The sequence below is a fragment of the Hyperolius riggenbachi genome, chromosome 11, assembly GCF_040937935.1.
Source record: "Hyperolius riggenbachi isolate aHypRig1 chromosome 11, aHypRig1.pri, whole genome shotgun sequence".
In the NCBI taxonomy this organism is placed as follows: domain Eukaryota; kingdom Metazoa; phylum Chordata; class Amphibia; order Anura; family Hyperoliidae; genus Hyperolius; species Hyperolius riggenbachi.
Genome location: NC_090656.1, coordinates 75486896 through 75502267, shown reverse-complemented (window position 1 = coordinate 75502267; position 15372 = coordinate 75486896). Strand labels below are relative to the sequence as shown.

The window sequence follows — 15372 nt, the reverse complement described above, 5'->3', positions numbered from 1 at the left end:
CTGCTGCTGAGGCGGGCTTGCTTGCTGTGGGCTGTGGAGGAAATGGGATCAGAGGAGCCTGCTGCATCCCCCCCTCTCTGATACCGCATGGTTGCACCACCAGCTGGCCTGCTGCTGCTGTGTTCTTCTCACCCCCTCCCACCACTGTCATCGTAAAGGACAGGTAGCGGTCTGTCCCAAAATCGGCTGCTCCACAAGTCCATGGTGATATGGAACAACTCGCCCCCAGCTTACTCAAGTGAATGGGCCACGTTTGCCACCACAAACTCATGCAGAGCTGGGATGGCGTTCCTTGCAAAGTAGTGGTGGCAGGGGATTTTCTACTCTGGGATGCCAAATTAGAGCAGAACGTGCATATCACTCCCCTCCTGCACCAGGGAGTACGGAAGGAGCTGGGGACACATGGCCCGGGCCAGCAAGCCGTTCAGCTTCTGGATGTGCCTATGACCAGGAGGCAGAGGCTTGGTCAAACCTTGTAAGCTGTAGCTCAGCAGGGTCTGCCGATGTCTTGCAGGGAAAGCTGAGGATGGAGCAGAGGAGGCCAATGAGGACTGGCTGCCCTCACCAGCCTCAATATCTGTGGCATGCATGCCTCCCAACATTTGAATATGTGAAAGAGGGACACTTAAGCCACACCCCCCGTGTGGCCTTAAGCCACACCACTGCTTTTGCAGGAGGGTGACAATGGGAGGAAAGAGTTTGCGGAGGAGGGTGCCAGTTGGTGGGAGAGGGTGACAATGGGTGGAAAGGGGGGTGCCAGTGGGTGGGGGAGGAAGGTGCCAGTGGGTAGGAGGAGGGTGACACTGGGTGGAAAGGAGGGTGCCAGTGGGTGGGGGAGAAAGGTGCCATTGGGTAGGAGGAGGGTGTCAGTGGGTAGGAGGAGGGTGTCAGTGGGTAGGAGGAGGGGGACAGTGGGTGGGGAGGAAGGTACATGTGGGTGAAAAGGAGGGTTCCACTGGGTGGGGGAGAAAGGTGCCAGTGGGTAGGAGGAGGGTGTCAGTGGGTGGGAGGAGGGTGTCAGTGGGTGGGGAAGAGGGTACCTGTGGGTGGAAAGGAGGGTGCCACTGGGTGGGGGAGAAAGGTGGCAGTGGGTAGGAGGAGGGTGGCAGTGGGTAGGAGGAGGGGGACAGTGGGTGGGGAGGAGGGTACCTGTGGGTGGAAAGGAGGGTGCCACTGAGTGGGGGAAAAAGGTGCCAGTGGGTAGGAGGAGGGTGACACTGGGTGGAAAGGAGGGTGCCAGTGGGTGGGGGAGAAAGGTGCCATTGGGTAGGAGGAGGGTGTCAGTGTGTAGGAGGAGGGGGACAGTGGGTGAGGAGGAGGGTACATGTGGATGAAAAGGAGGGTGCCACTGGGTGGGGGAGAAAGGTGCCAGTGGGTAGGAGGAGGATGACACTGGGTGGGGAGGAGGGTACCTGTGGGTGGAAAGGAGGGTGTCAGTGGGTGGGGGAGAAAGGTGCCAGTGGGTAGGAGGAGGGTGTCAGTGGGTAGGAGGAGGGTGACACTGGGTGGGGAAGAGGGTACCTGTAGGTGGAAAGGAGGGTGCCACTGGGTGGGGGAGAAAGGTGGCAGTGGGTAGGAGGAGGGTGGCACTGGGTGGAAAGGAGGGTGCCACTGGGTGGGGGAGAAAGGTGCTAGTTGGTAGGGGGTCGTCAGTGGAGTGGTGGAGAATGCCCGTGGGTGAGGAGGAGGGAGCCACTGGTTGGGGAGGAAGGTGCCCCTGTGTGTGGGGAGATTGCCATGGGCAGAGAAGAGATGACAGAAATGAACGAGGCGCCAGCCGCACCAATAAGGGATGCAGGAGCCAGCTTTATTCCTCCCTCCCTCTGAGTTCCCCCACCTGCTGTGAATGTGTGCCCCCTTCCCCTATGCAGTGTGTGTGCAGCGGAGCGGCCAGTTCTATTACCGCTGATCCAGGCACACCGCAACTGGAGTCTCCTGCTTCCTGTTTACCATGACGTCACAGGAAGCAGAGAGACTAGTTGCCGGTGCGCATGGATCTGCGTAAGAGGACCTACCGCTCCGCTGCGCACACACTGCATAGGGGAAGGGGGCACACATTCACAGCAGGTGGGGGCACTCAAAGGGAGGGAGGGAGGAATAAAGCCGGCTCCCGCATCCCTTATTGGCGCGGCTGGCGCCTCGATCATTTTTTTGTGTTCTCTCCCCAGCCGGCCGGGACTTAAGGGGGGCTTCCCGGGATAGCGGGAGAGCCCCCCAAATCGGGAGAATCCCGATGAAATCGGGATGGTTGGGGGGCATGCGCATGAGCTGCCACATGAGGGCGCACTGGAGGGAGAAGTGCATTTTTGTACTGCTACAAAGGCTTGACAACCATGAGGAAGGGAGGATTCTGCTGCTGCTGCTGCTGCTCCTCCTGAATGCCGCACGGTGAGTGAAAGGTTTTTATTAATGTGCCATTACTATCACCTTGATATACAACACAGCTAAAATGACATAAATTGCTCTTGTGAGAACATCTTACTCAGGATGGCAGGAAACGTGCATTAACACTTCAGAAGAAAAATAAACGAAGGTTTAGCCATTCCTTTTCAACAGCATACAGACCTGGATCTACATAACGAACTGATGTATTAGCATAAAGGCCAATTTACAGGGATGATGAGACTTTTTTTATGCATCGTCTAAAGAACCCTGTTGTATTGACTATCAACACATGTGACTAAAGGTCCATACACACGCCGGACTGGAGGCAACGACGGGTCCGTCGTCACCTCCCGCTGGATGGGCGTTCCAACGACAGTCTGGCGTGTGTACGCACTGCCGGCGGACTGATACGGCTGCTTCTGAGCGATCCGCCCAGCGTATCAGTCCGCCGACAGTGCGTACACACGCCGGCGTGTGTTCGGACCTTTAGCCTGCCTCTCACAGAATGTTTATAGTAAAAAAACAACCATTGTATTTTCTGTCTGTCCTATTGTTAAAAAATAACTCACATGTTCACTCCAGTTCAATCTGGTTTTCCCCATCATAAAAAGGTATACAAGCAGAGGCGTCGCTAGCCCTAGTTTGTGGGGGCCCGTGCCCCCAATCTGTCCTGGGGTGCCACGGATCTCCTAGCCGCCGCTGCCCCCCGGCTGTCCCCACTGCCACACAGCAGCATCAGACCTCGATCAGCGCCGGGCGACCAGATAGAGCGGGCGCTAGGACCTAGCGGACACTGCTGGTATGCGGAAGTGACATCACTTCCGCATATTTGTGCCCGGCGCCCGCTCTATCAGGTCGGGTCGCCCGCTGATCCTGAGGTCTGACGCGGCCGGTGCTCCAACACTTTATATCATGTCCGAACACCCGGCAAGGTAGGTGGGGTGGGGAGCGCGCCTGGCACTCACTACCTAAACGGGGGTCCCTGATGTCACTCACTCACTACCTAACGGGGTCCCTGCTGCCACTCACTAACGGGGGTCCCTGCTGTCACTCACTACCTAACGGGGGTCCCTGCTGTCACTCACTACCTAACTGGGGGGTCCCTGCTGTTACTCACTACCTAACGGGGGTCCCTGCTGTCACTCACTACCTAACTGGGGGGTCCCTGCTGTCACTCACTACCTAACGGGGGTCCCTGCTGTCACTCACTACCTAACGGGGGTCCCTGCTGTCACTCACTACCTAACGAGGGTCCTTGATGTCACTCACTACCTAACTGGGGGGTCCCTGCTGTCACTCAGTAACTAACGGGGGTCCCTGCTGTCACTCACTAACTAATGGGGGTCCCTGCTGTCACACTAACTAATGGGGGTCCCTGCTGTCACTCACTAACTAATGGGGGTCCCTGCTGTCACTCACTAACTAATGGGGGTCCCTGCTGTCACTCACTACCTAACTGGGGGTCCCTGCTGTCACTCACTACCTAACTGGGGGTCCCTGCTGTCACTCACTAACTGGGGGTCCCTGCTGTCACTCACTATCTAACTAGGGGGCGCCTGTCACTAAATGAGCTGGGGGGCTCCTGTCACTAAATGAGCTGGGGGGCTCCTGTCACTAAATGAGCTGGGGGGCTCCTGTCACTACCTAAACTGGGGTACTCCTGGCACTACCTTAACTAGGGGGCACCTGTCACTACCTAAACTATCCAGGCCAGCCAGCCCAGCATCACCACCAGCCAACCAGCCCAAAATCACTGTCAAAAAGGCCACAGCATCACCACCAGTCAGGCCAGCATTTACTTCACCCAGCCAAGCACAGCCCAGCATCACAGCCAGCCAACCCAGCCACAACATCGGCCACAGCATCACCGCCAGCCAGGCCACAGCATCACTGCCAGGCCTTTAAGCTCACACATCATCCAGCCAAAAACAGTATTGCCAGGCACAGCAGCCAGTAGAGGAGAATTCAGAAGCCAGGTGAGAGGTGTCTACCATATTAAGGGGGCATTCTGCCTATTTATGTGAAATGCTGTCTATTTATGTGCCTCATAACTGCTGAATTTGTCTTGTTGGGGGCCTCAAGATTGCTGAATTTGTGTTGTTGGGAGCGTCATGATTGCTGAATTTGTCTTGTTGGGGGCCTCACGCTTGCTGACTTTGTCATGTTGGGGCCTCATGATTGCTGAATTTGTCTCGTTGGGGGCCTCAAAATTTCTGAATTTGTCTTGATAGGAGCCTCATGATTGCTGAATTTGTCTTGTTGGGGGTCACATGATTACTAACTGCGAGACTATGGGAAAAGCTGAATCATCATCATATGAGACAATAGCATTAAACCTACTTTTTTTTAGCTTTTTAAAACCGAAAATAAAACTGGGAGGTTCTAAAAAAAAATGAATATTTTTTCAGCAGTAGGATGGATGGAATTGTTTATCTTCACAGTTTTTCAACTTGTATTTTCCATAATGTTCATGTATGTGTTAAAACGTTTGTATAGTATTTAGTTAAAATTGCTGTTGCCACTTTGCGATAGATAAGTGACTTGTGGGTTGCAGTTTGGGGCTCCAAAAAGTTCGCCACCGCTGTCCTAATCTAATGTACGATTGGCCCCACCCATGACCACGCCCACTCACTGCATGACCACGCCCATTTTTTGCCGCGGCGCGCTACGCCCCCCTGTTCCTCCTTCAGTTCCACTCTGCCTCATGCTGTCCTCATGTGCCTCCTGTCTCCCTTTGTGTCTCATTTTGTCCCCATTGTACCTTCTTCTGTCCCCCATTGTGCTTTCTCCTGTCCCCCTGTGTGCCTCATGAAAGTGGAGCCCTGCCTATGTGTATTTTCTGCTGAAATGCTGCCTGCATTATGTGTATTTTCTGGTGAAACGCTGCCTGCATTACATGTATTTTCTGGTGAAACGCTGCCCCATTATGATTATTTTCTTGTAAAACACTGCTGCATTATGATTATTTCTGGTGAAACGCTGCCGCATTGCAATAATTTTCATGGGGGGCGCCACGGGGGCAGGGGGGTTGGGGGGAGGCATCACAGGTTTTCTCACCTAGAGTGACAACATGGCTAGAAGCACCCCTGCTCCCCCACATCAGGCCCCATCATTTCCTCAACGGCAGCCATGAACACTTTCATGGCTGCTGCTGCTGCTGCTGGGAGTGCTGGTTGTTAGAAGTGAAGTATTATGTAGGTGTAACGATAGGTGTCAGCAACCAGAGAGAGAATCTGATTCTTGGCGATCTGCAGTATCCCCAAGAATACAGATATACCTGATTATTGGGGATCTGCAGAATTGCCAATAATCAAATACGTCTAACCTCTAGACTCCTGAGTGTGTAAGTGTTTTGGTGCAACAGTAACCTTTGGACCACCGGGGTAGCAGGTGGTCCAATAAGTAGAGAAGACTCTACTGCAGTCAAGGACACCTGGAGAGGGAGTCCCTGACTGATAAGGAGCAGTGTCCCCTCTGAAGAGCAGGGGACCCCTGCAGAAAGGCTGGACACCCTGCGGAGGGTGACAGCCAGAAGGTCAGACAGGCCGGGTCGGCAACAGAGTATCAGATATGCAAAGTACCAAATCAGAGATCAGAAGAATAGTCAGGAAAGCTACAGGTCATAACAGATATCAGAACAAGGCCTAGTCGGAGGTATGAGGTCGTGATCTCAACACCCTGGAACTATGCTAGAGAATAACACAGATGGTATACAGTATTCCTAGTCTGGGGTGTGAGGGCCGTGATCTCAACACCCTGGAACTATGCTAGAGAATAACACAGATGGTATACAGTATTCCTAGTCTGGGGTGTGAGGGCCGTGATCTCAACACCCTGGAACTATGCTAGAGAATAACACAGATGGTATACAGTATTCCTAGTTTGGGGTGTGTGGGCCGTGATCTCAACACCCTGGAACTATGCTAGAGAATAACACAGATGATATACAGTAACTGGCTAAGTGTGGATTCCCAGGTCCTCCTGGTTCCACCACACTGGAAGATCTGACTAAGGTCTGAGTGCTAACACAAGCATTCGCAACGCCAGACAACCAGCAACTGAACAGCAAGAGATATATATAGTAAAGCACCCCACAGCGCCACCCAGCTCCCATCAACCAATCAATAGCCGAGCAGGAATCAGCTGACCATCCCGATCAGCTGATCTTCCTCCTATTGGTATAAAGAGCCTGTCTAGCGGCGCGGTGCGCGTAGCTCTCCATCTGTGTGCACTACTAGGTCCAGCTAACCCAGACGCATGTTGTTGCGGGGAACCCGCCGCACTGGACGCGGAATCCGCCGCTTTGCCGTCAGAACATGCGGCGGCCCCCACGCCACTCTGCCCATGGGCACCACCAGCTCCAGACAAACCAGACACCTGCTGACGCGGACAAACTGCCGCATCAGACGCGGAATCTGCCACCTTGCTGCCAGAACATGCGGCGGCTTTTCCGCTGTTTATCACAGTAGGCCTCAGTGGTTTGGACTGAGTTAGTCAAAAAGGCTTGGGGTGCAGACTTGCCCTTTAAAGAGATTTTTTTCTTAGAGAGAAAATCTACAGTTCTGACTGTTAGCAGAACTAGGACATACCAAGAAGATGTTCCTAGTACAAGGTCTTAGGCCTATACTGCCCCAGACAGATAGACTATGAGAACAATCAACATAGGCCATATTTACCAAACATAACATTCTTGTATGTAGGTTATAGACCGAGCTGATTAATTAAGTAGGTGTGCATCATGACATCACAAGGGGTCTGAGCCAATTATAGGTTTGGAGGGAAGGAGGGCTCAGATGATGTCACATTTAACTCTTCAGTGACTGGTATTAAAAGGGGGTCACAAGCTGAGGAGAGACACTTTTGCTTCTCTCTCCTGGCTTTCTCCAACCCTTGACTTCTATCCAATGATGTTGTGTCATATTCTATAACGTATGCTGTATATACTTAGTTTAGATGTAACTTCGTATAGAAAGAAGATAACCTGCTTACCATTCATTAGGAATGTAATCAAGAAGCTGTAACGCAACGGACTTACTACAGAAGAATCTGCTTTGCTAAGATGTACCGAACTGTATCCGTATATCTGTTTACTGAATAAACACTTTGAAACTTGGAAGCCGCCTAAAGAAGTTCTATCTCCTATGCGGTTTTGCTGTGATGAGAGTCGTGTTTGCAGCTCTTACTAATGAGTTGCTGGTGCCGGAATAAAGGTGTGTTGTCGAGAGAAACATATCGTTTCTTACACTGGTCACAGTAGAGGTCTGGGAACAAGTAATAATGGGCTGGTCCTCCATCATCATCTCCACTAATGCCTGTGAGTGACTCTCCTGAATGGCCACACGGCGAGCCAAGTTGCTGAAAAGGTTTACCAACGGCGTCCGCTGTGCTACTGATGGATGCCACTCTGCTGCATCCCCTACAGCTGAGCGCCCTCTCCCTGGCGTTGGGCCAGTCCCAGATGAGGTGATGGCACTCCCTTTCCTGCCACGGCCCCTGGCAACCATTCTCGATTATATAGTCTATGAATGGTCTAGCGCTAAACAGATCCACAAATGAGTCTCTAATACAATTCCATCCAATTCAGCAATAAGTCTTCAAAGCATAATAATCTCTCAATACGCTCACCAGATTCGGTGTGCTAATCACAAAGAAGATATAGTGTAGTATGTCCGCACAGTGTCCACCTCAGGTGTCCACACACATCCAATGTGCTCACTGGATAATATGGCCAATCATCCAAGGATCATCAATATCACTTTTGGCTTGGCCAGCGTATCCCTCTGACCTCAGTGGGTATATCTTCAGTCCCTCATAGGAAACAAAAACATACATATATAGTGTAGCGTGTCCAAACAGTTTACACCTCAGGTGCTCACACACCTGAGAGAGAGAGAGATGAATCTACCTGGCTATCTGGGGTTCTCTTTTGACAACTGTTGAACACAAAAATACAAGGCCATGTCTGGCTACATCTCTGTAAGCAGTGGCTGCATGGTGTAATGGTTAAGGGCTCTGCCTCTGACACAGGAGACCGGAGTTCGAATCTCGTCTCTGTCTGTTCAGTAAGCCAGCACCTATTCAGTAGGAGACCTTAGGCAAGTCTTCCTAGCACTGCTATCTTGTCTAATTTTTCTCTTGGATTGAGCATAAATGGTAAAAGCTAGGCCAGCTTCAGTTAGTACTGCTGAGGTTCAGCGGTTAAGGTACTTGCCCACCACACAGTGAGACCTGGGTTCAATTCTCAGCTATGGTATGTAAACTGGCTTTTGAAATAATATAATTCTCTGGCAGGAGGGAATAGGTAGAAGGGTAGAAGGGAGGAGGGAATAGGTAGAAGGGTAGAAGGGAGGAGGGAGGGAGGGTGGAGGGAGGGAGGGGGGAGGAGGGACCCACAATAGCCTAATTAAAATCTCCCTAGCAGAGTGTGTAGCAGCTGTCCCTTAACTAATTAGTGTAGGCAGACGAGTGAGTCTAATGGTATAAGGACCTTGCTTGGAGGAGGGAGGGCCTCCAGCATTGAGAGCAGTGTGTTTGGCAATAATGTGTCTGCTGACTGATGTAGAGGGTCAAAGTTTTGCTCCATAGAGCATTATGGGGCGAATCGAACTTCCGGGAAAGTTCGCGTTTGGTAGGCGAACGCGAACCACCGAAGTTCGCCTAGAACCGTTCGCTGGCGAACCGTTCTGGACATCTCTACTTGTGGCCCAGCCAGCAATCTTCTCAATGGTTCTTTATCAACTCCAACATATGGGGAAAACAATATATGGTGCAGTATGTTCCAAGCAAGTATATCACCCAAGTGCTGTAAGTGCTGTAATCCCCCATCAAATGTACAGGTGTGATCCCACACCAAGTAAAAATAAAGCCTCTCACCGGATCTCAATGCTGACCAAATACAGTCTAGGGATGCTCGTTGGATTCCACGGAATGGAGATTTCCGCAATTCCGGTCGGAAATTGGCAATTCCGTTCCGTTGAGCCGAAAAGCTATAGCGGTAAACGGAAATAGCAGAATTTCTATGCAGAATTCTGTCAGAATTTAAACAGAAGTGTGTAAAAGCTGCATTAGCCAATCAGAAGGGATAGACCCATCACAGAAGCTTAAACATGATGATTTCTACATTAAAAATGGAATTTCTGTTATTTTATATAGCGTTTCCCCATGTGTGGGGTTATATTGTTTTACCTTATTGTATAATTGAGATTTTATCAATAAAAACCCTTGAAACGAAAAATGGAATTTCTGCACCAATTAGAGTCTTAACAAAAACCAACCAATCCTACGTTAGCAACCAGTAGTGTTGATCGAACACCCAGATATTCGGGCTCGGGTCGGCCGAACATGGTCTGGATGTTCAGGATATTCGGCCAAACAACGAGCCTAATTGAAGTCAATGGGGAATCGAGCATGCCTGGAAATAGTGGGCAGGCATTTACACAAGGATCTTAGGCTCAGAATAAAAGCAGGGACTCATGTTTGCAGAGCAGTGCGCCAATTATACTTGACTGCCAATAAAACAAATAAAACTCCCCAAAAAAAGGCATACGTGTATGGGGAAAAACTGCACGCTTAAGGCCAATTTTTTCCAACAATAAGCAACAGTAAAATTTATTAAACTGTGTTTTTGTATGGGCACAACTGTTCCCAGCTGGCACTGAAAGTACTGTTTTTTTTAAACAATAAGCAACAGTACAATGCAATAAAGTGTGTTTTTTATGGGCACAACTGTTCCCAGCTGGCACTGAAACTGGGACCAAATATGATGGGCACGGTGGCTGCTGGCAGTGCCTGCTGGCAGTGGTGAGGCAGATGCACTGTGGCTGGCCTGGCAACAAAAAATATGGGCACAGTGCCTGCTGGCAGTGGGCTGGCAGTGCCTGCTGGCAGTGGCGAGGCAGGGGCACTGTGGCTGCTGCCAATGCCTGGCAGTGGGTGAGGCAGGGGCTCTGTGGCTGCTGCTGGCAGTGGGTGAGGCTGGGGCTCTGTGGCTGCTGCTGGCAGTGGTGAGGCTGGGGCACTGTGGCTGCTGTTGGCAGTGGTGGTGAGGCTGGGGCACTGTGGCTGGTCTGGCTGGCAGATAACCACTAGCTCTGTCTCCTACCTACCCCAAGCTAAACCCCCATGCGAATGGTGGAGCCAGCGTGCGTTCGGGTATTTATATACCCGAACCACGTGACCTGCTCGGCCAATCACAGCTATGGTCAGAGCCAGCTAGGCTGTGTGACCATAGCTGAGGAAAAAGCATCGTCGCCGCTTATTGGCTGCCTGCAAAGGCACCAATAAGCGAGGGGAGGAGACCGAACAGCGCGGTCGAGCACCATGCGGTGCTCGACTGTGCTCAACCCGAACACCCCAATGTTCGAGGAGTAACGAACAGTGCCAAGCACTGTTCGATCAACACTAGCAACCAGCTCCTCGCTACCCATCATCAGCTATCCCACCCATTTTGTATAGAAGACAGGTTGACAGAAGCCAGAAGTCTTTTTAAAGACTGTGAGAGAATTAGATTGAGTGTGAACTATATTAGTAATAGCTAGCTAGGTGTATTTGTGAGAGAGTGACAGTAGATTGTTAGTTTGAGTGATAGATTGTAGTGTAGTGTACTAGTAGTTTCTGTGTGGAGAGGGTTAAGCTATGTACACACATGCGACAACGATCGTTCGTTGTCAACGACGAACGAACTTTTAAATGATGAAAGAACGACCTAAGTAAAGTTAGTTTTAAAAGGTGTGTAACGATCAGATCGTTAGAACGAACATTACATCACGTAAAAGTAACCATTGCGCCTGCGCATAAAAATGAAAAGTTCCATGGAGAAATAGTGAAATGCGCATGTCAAGCCTAGTACGAACGATCGTTTCCAACGATGTACTACTTTTGCAAACGTTCGTCGTTGGGAAAAATCCACCAAGCTAGATCATTCGTTTTGAACGATCTAGCTCGTCCGTCGTTAGACTTCATGGTCGTTGGCTGCTTTTTTTCAAACGATCGTCGTTTGAAAGGATCGGGGAACGATCGTTTCAAACGACTATAGTCGCATGTGTGTACGCACCTTTAGACAGAGCCAGCCAGGCCACAGGCTTAGTGTTTGACAGGGTGAGAGAGGTGATTGATTAGTTAAGTGTAGTGAAAGTTTTTTTTTTAATGTTTTCTAAGTTCAATTTTTTTTAGTTTTCTTTATTTTGTTTTTGATTTATTTTCTTTCTTTATTTTACTTTGGTTTTGTCGCTCATACCCCTTCCCCAATAACATTTTTGGCACCAAAGCAATGGAGCGAGAGCAGCAGCAATTTCCTGCAACTCCTAAAAGAAAATTAGTGATGGTGGTGTTGGTGGATCACGTCAAGTACATGATCAGGTTGTGGGTGGCAGCAGCAGCAGCAGGAAGCGTTCCCCCCTGGTCAGAGATGTCTTCCCTCTGTTCGCACGCAGGAAAATTTTGACAGCGCAGCAGGCGAACAGAGTTGTTGATTATTTAGATCAGGAACCCTCTACCCAGTCTGAGAAACTTGAAGCTAGTTGCAGCAGCACCAGTAGTGGCCATGTTCCTCATGACCAGAACCTGACCGCAGCTGCTTCTCTTGACGAGGTTGTTTGGAGAGACCATGGGACCAAGGTCCCAAGAAGTGGTGGGTTCTGTGGTGACAGAAATGGCCCCTGTGTTTTCTTCATCCAGTAGTAATCCATCACAACTGGGAGCTTGTGTCACCACCAATCTGCATCACCACCAGTCAACTACAGAGGTGTTTTGTGGCCAGGAGGAGGGTCCAGAAGAGTCACTTATGGGTTCCAGTGATTTGGTTGAACTGGATGACGTTTTGGATGATGAGGCGGCTGATCCACCGTGGTTGCCATCTGATGGGTTAGGCACTAGCAGGCGTGAGCAGCATGGAGAAAGAGCAGACGGTTGCCCAGTAGCCAGCAAGTGCTTTCCCGTCTGTCAGTACCCACCAGTCCAATGCTGAGCATCGACATGCTGGAACAGGTCGCACCACTCGCACCACTGCTCCACGTGCACACATGTCCCCTACATGGAATTATTTTACTGTTCTGGAAGAGGATGAATCCAGGGCAGTCTGTTCTGTGTGCCGTAAATCGGTGAGCAGAGGCAAATTGGGCAGCGGATTCGGCACTTCAGGGCTGATAAGCCATCTGCGCAACCACCACAGACAAAAGTTTGAATATGTAAAGAATTACAATAAGATGGGTGGAGGAAAAGCAGCAGCAACAGGCCCCTCCTCTTCTTTTTCTACTCATCCTGTCCCTATCCAACCTGCTCAGTCCCATTCTAGTTCAAATCCCTCTGCATGCCAGGCTGGAAGAGGACTCCATACCTCGGCAAGCACCTCATCATCACCCTTGTTGGTTTCCTCTGAATCACCAGTGTACCAGCATCAGTCCTCTGTGCCAGAAATGTTGCAGAGGAAGCGGATACTCCCTGCAACTGATCCATTTGTTGTGAAAAATAATGTGCTCCTGGCAAGGCTGTTGGGCCAACAGCTGCTGCCCTACCAGTTTGTGGACTGTACCCCTTCTGAAGACTGATGAACAGTGTTGCTCCACAATGGCGGATCCCCAGCCACCATTATTTTGCCAGGAATGCTATCCCTGCTCTTCACCAGCACATTGTGGAGTGTGTCGGCCGGTCTATGGATCACGCTGTCGGTGGCAAGTTGCACTTCACTATGGATGGCTGGAGCAGCAGGCATGGGCAGGGAAAGTATCTAACTTATCGCACATTGGGTCACCCTCCATGGTGCTGCCGAGTAGGGTGCAAGATCTGGGGCATCTCAGCTGGTGGTGCCGCCACGTGGGTTGAAGGGGAGGTCTGTTCTACTTCCCTCTGCTACCTGTTCTGTCCAAGGCCAGTCCGCCATTGCTGAGCCTCCCAGCAAGTGGTCCCGCTCCTACACTGGTCTGCAGCACCATCGATGAGAAGCAGTTCTGAAACTGGAATCCATGGACGAGAACAAGCAAACCGGATCTGTAATCCTTGCAGCCTTACAGGATCAGATTTGGCAGTGGCTTTCCCCCCGAAAACTGGACACAGGTGTAGTGGTGTCTGATAATGGTGCCAACATGCTGGCCGCCATTTCGGAAGGTGGCTACACTCACTTACCTTGCTTGGCCCACGTCTTCAACCTTGTAGTCCAGAAATTTCTACGAACTTTTGATGGGTTGAAGGATGCTGTAGCCTCAGCACGAAAAGTGTCAGCCCACATCCATCGCTCCGCAACCGCCACCTTGAAACTGCTGCAGCACCGCCATAGCCTGCCGCAGCACAGGCTTTTTTCTGATTGTCCGACGCGGTGGAACTCCACCCTCCACATGCTGGAGAGGTTGTGGGAGCAGCGAATGGCGGTCAGGCTATACCTGTCTCAGACATCTTCCTCCAGAACAGGGTCACTGGACTACATTACTGGGGACCAGTGGCAGCTGATTGGACAGGTCTGTAAAGTGTTGGAGCCGTTTGAGCAGGCAACAAAATTAGTCAGTGAGGAGCACTGCAGCATATCAGAAGTTCTCCCTATTATCTTCATGCTGGACAAGGCTCTTGACAAAGTGCTCGGACAGGGGGAGGAAGCCCTACTGAACAGTGGTCAGTCAAGTGGGGGAGTGAGTGAGCATGCTCAAGTCCTGGAGGAGGAGGCAGAGCTTGTGGAAGCGGAAGAACCCATTCCCCGAGGGTGGGAAGATGATGTGGAGCTGGAGCATGAGGACAGTTCTGACAGCCAGGAAGAGGTGATTAAATGGCAGACATCTCTACCCTATGGCTGCGCATATGATCCAGTGCCTCTGTAAGGACCCCCGGATGAAAACTTTAAAATCAAGGCTCGACATGTGGTTGGCCACCATCTTAGAACCCCGGTGCAAGGGGAAAATGCGGCAGTTCATACACCCCTCCCAAGCAGATGCCAGGATGAGCAAAATCCAGGATGTCCTTCTTCGTTGGCTAGAAGATGCGTTTCCTGAACCTGTATTCCGAGCCCAAGCTAACAAGCCTCATCATACTCAGCAAAGGTCTGGTGGTCCCACTCCCAGCAGCAGCACCAATTTGTGAACCTGCTGAGTATGTTGAAGGAATTTTATCAGCCAATGCAAGATACTCCTTGTAGCAGCATCACCACCAGTGGGCAAAGTAGTCACCACCATCGGGTGGCCCGTATGGTGAATATTTACTTGGGGTTGGCCAGTGCTACAGACAATATGGAGAGTAATGATGACCCCATGGAGTATTGGACAAAACAACTGGATACCTGGCCAGAACTTGCTCAGTATGCACTGGAGGTTCTTGCATGGCCGGCCGCCAGTGTTCTTTCTGAGCAAGTATTTAGTGCTGCAGGTGGGGTGGTCACCGACCAACAATCCCGTCTGTCCACAGACAATGTGAACATACTAACGTTCATAAAAATGAACGAGTCATGGATCAGTGATAATTACAAGGCCCCTCTCATTTATTCACGGTGAAGATTGGACAGACTTAATTAAAATGTTGCTGTAATGACTGCCATGGAACCACCTCTAGGTCCCATGGCCTACGACAACTCCTGCTGCTCCCCCCAAAAAATTATAATGACTGCTGTGAAACCACCTCTAGGTCCCGTGGTCTATGACAACTAATGCTGCTCCCAATCAAAAATTGCAATGACTGCCATGGAACCACCTCTAGGTCCCATGGCCTAGGACAACTCCTGCTGCTCCCCCCAAAAAAATTGTGATGACCGCCATGGAACCACCTCTAGGTCCCATGACCTATGACAACTCCTGCTGCTCCAAAAAAAAAAAAAAAAATTGTAATCAGGATTGTGATTCAGCCACCACTAAAGCCAAAGTTATCAGCAGGACTGCCAGGGAACTGGTATTTGTTTAAAAGGAAACATCCATTACGTTCCCTTTAACATTGTGGAAATGGTTCCGCAGGAATGCCGCAGAATACCGCGGGGATCCGCCGGAATGTAGCGGTAACGGAATCCGTAATTTCCGCGTT

General features: G+C 50.7%; 1 long non-coding RNA gene across 6 annotated transcripts in view; it reads right to left on the bottom strand.

Annotated features, from left to right (window-relative positions):
* Positions 1–15372, bottom strand: part of LOC137538251 (uncharacterized) — a 117821-nt gene that overhangs the window by 6142 nt on the left and 96307 nt on the right. The gene's annotated exons all lie outside the window — the stretch shown is intronic.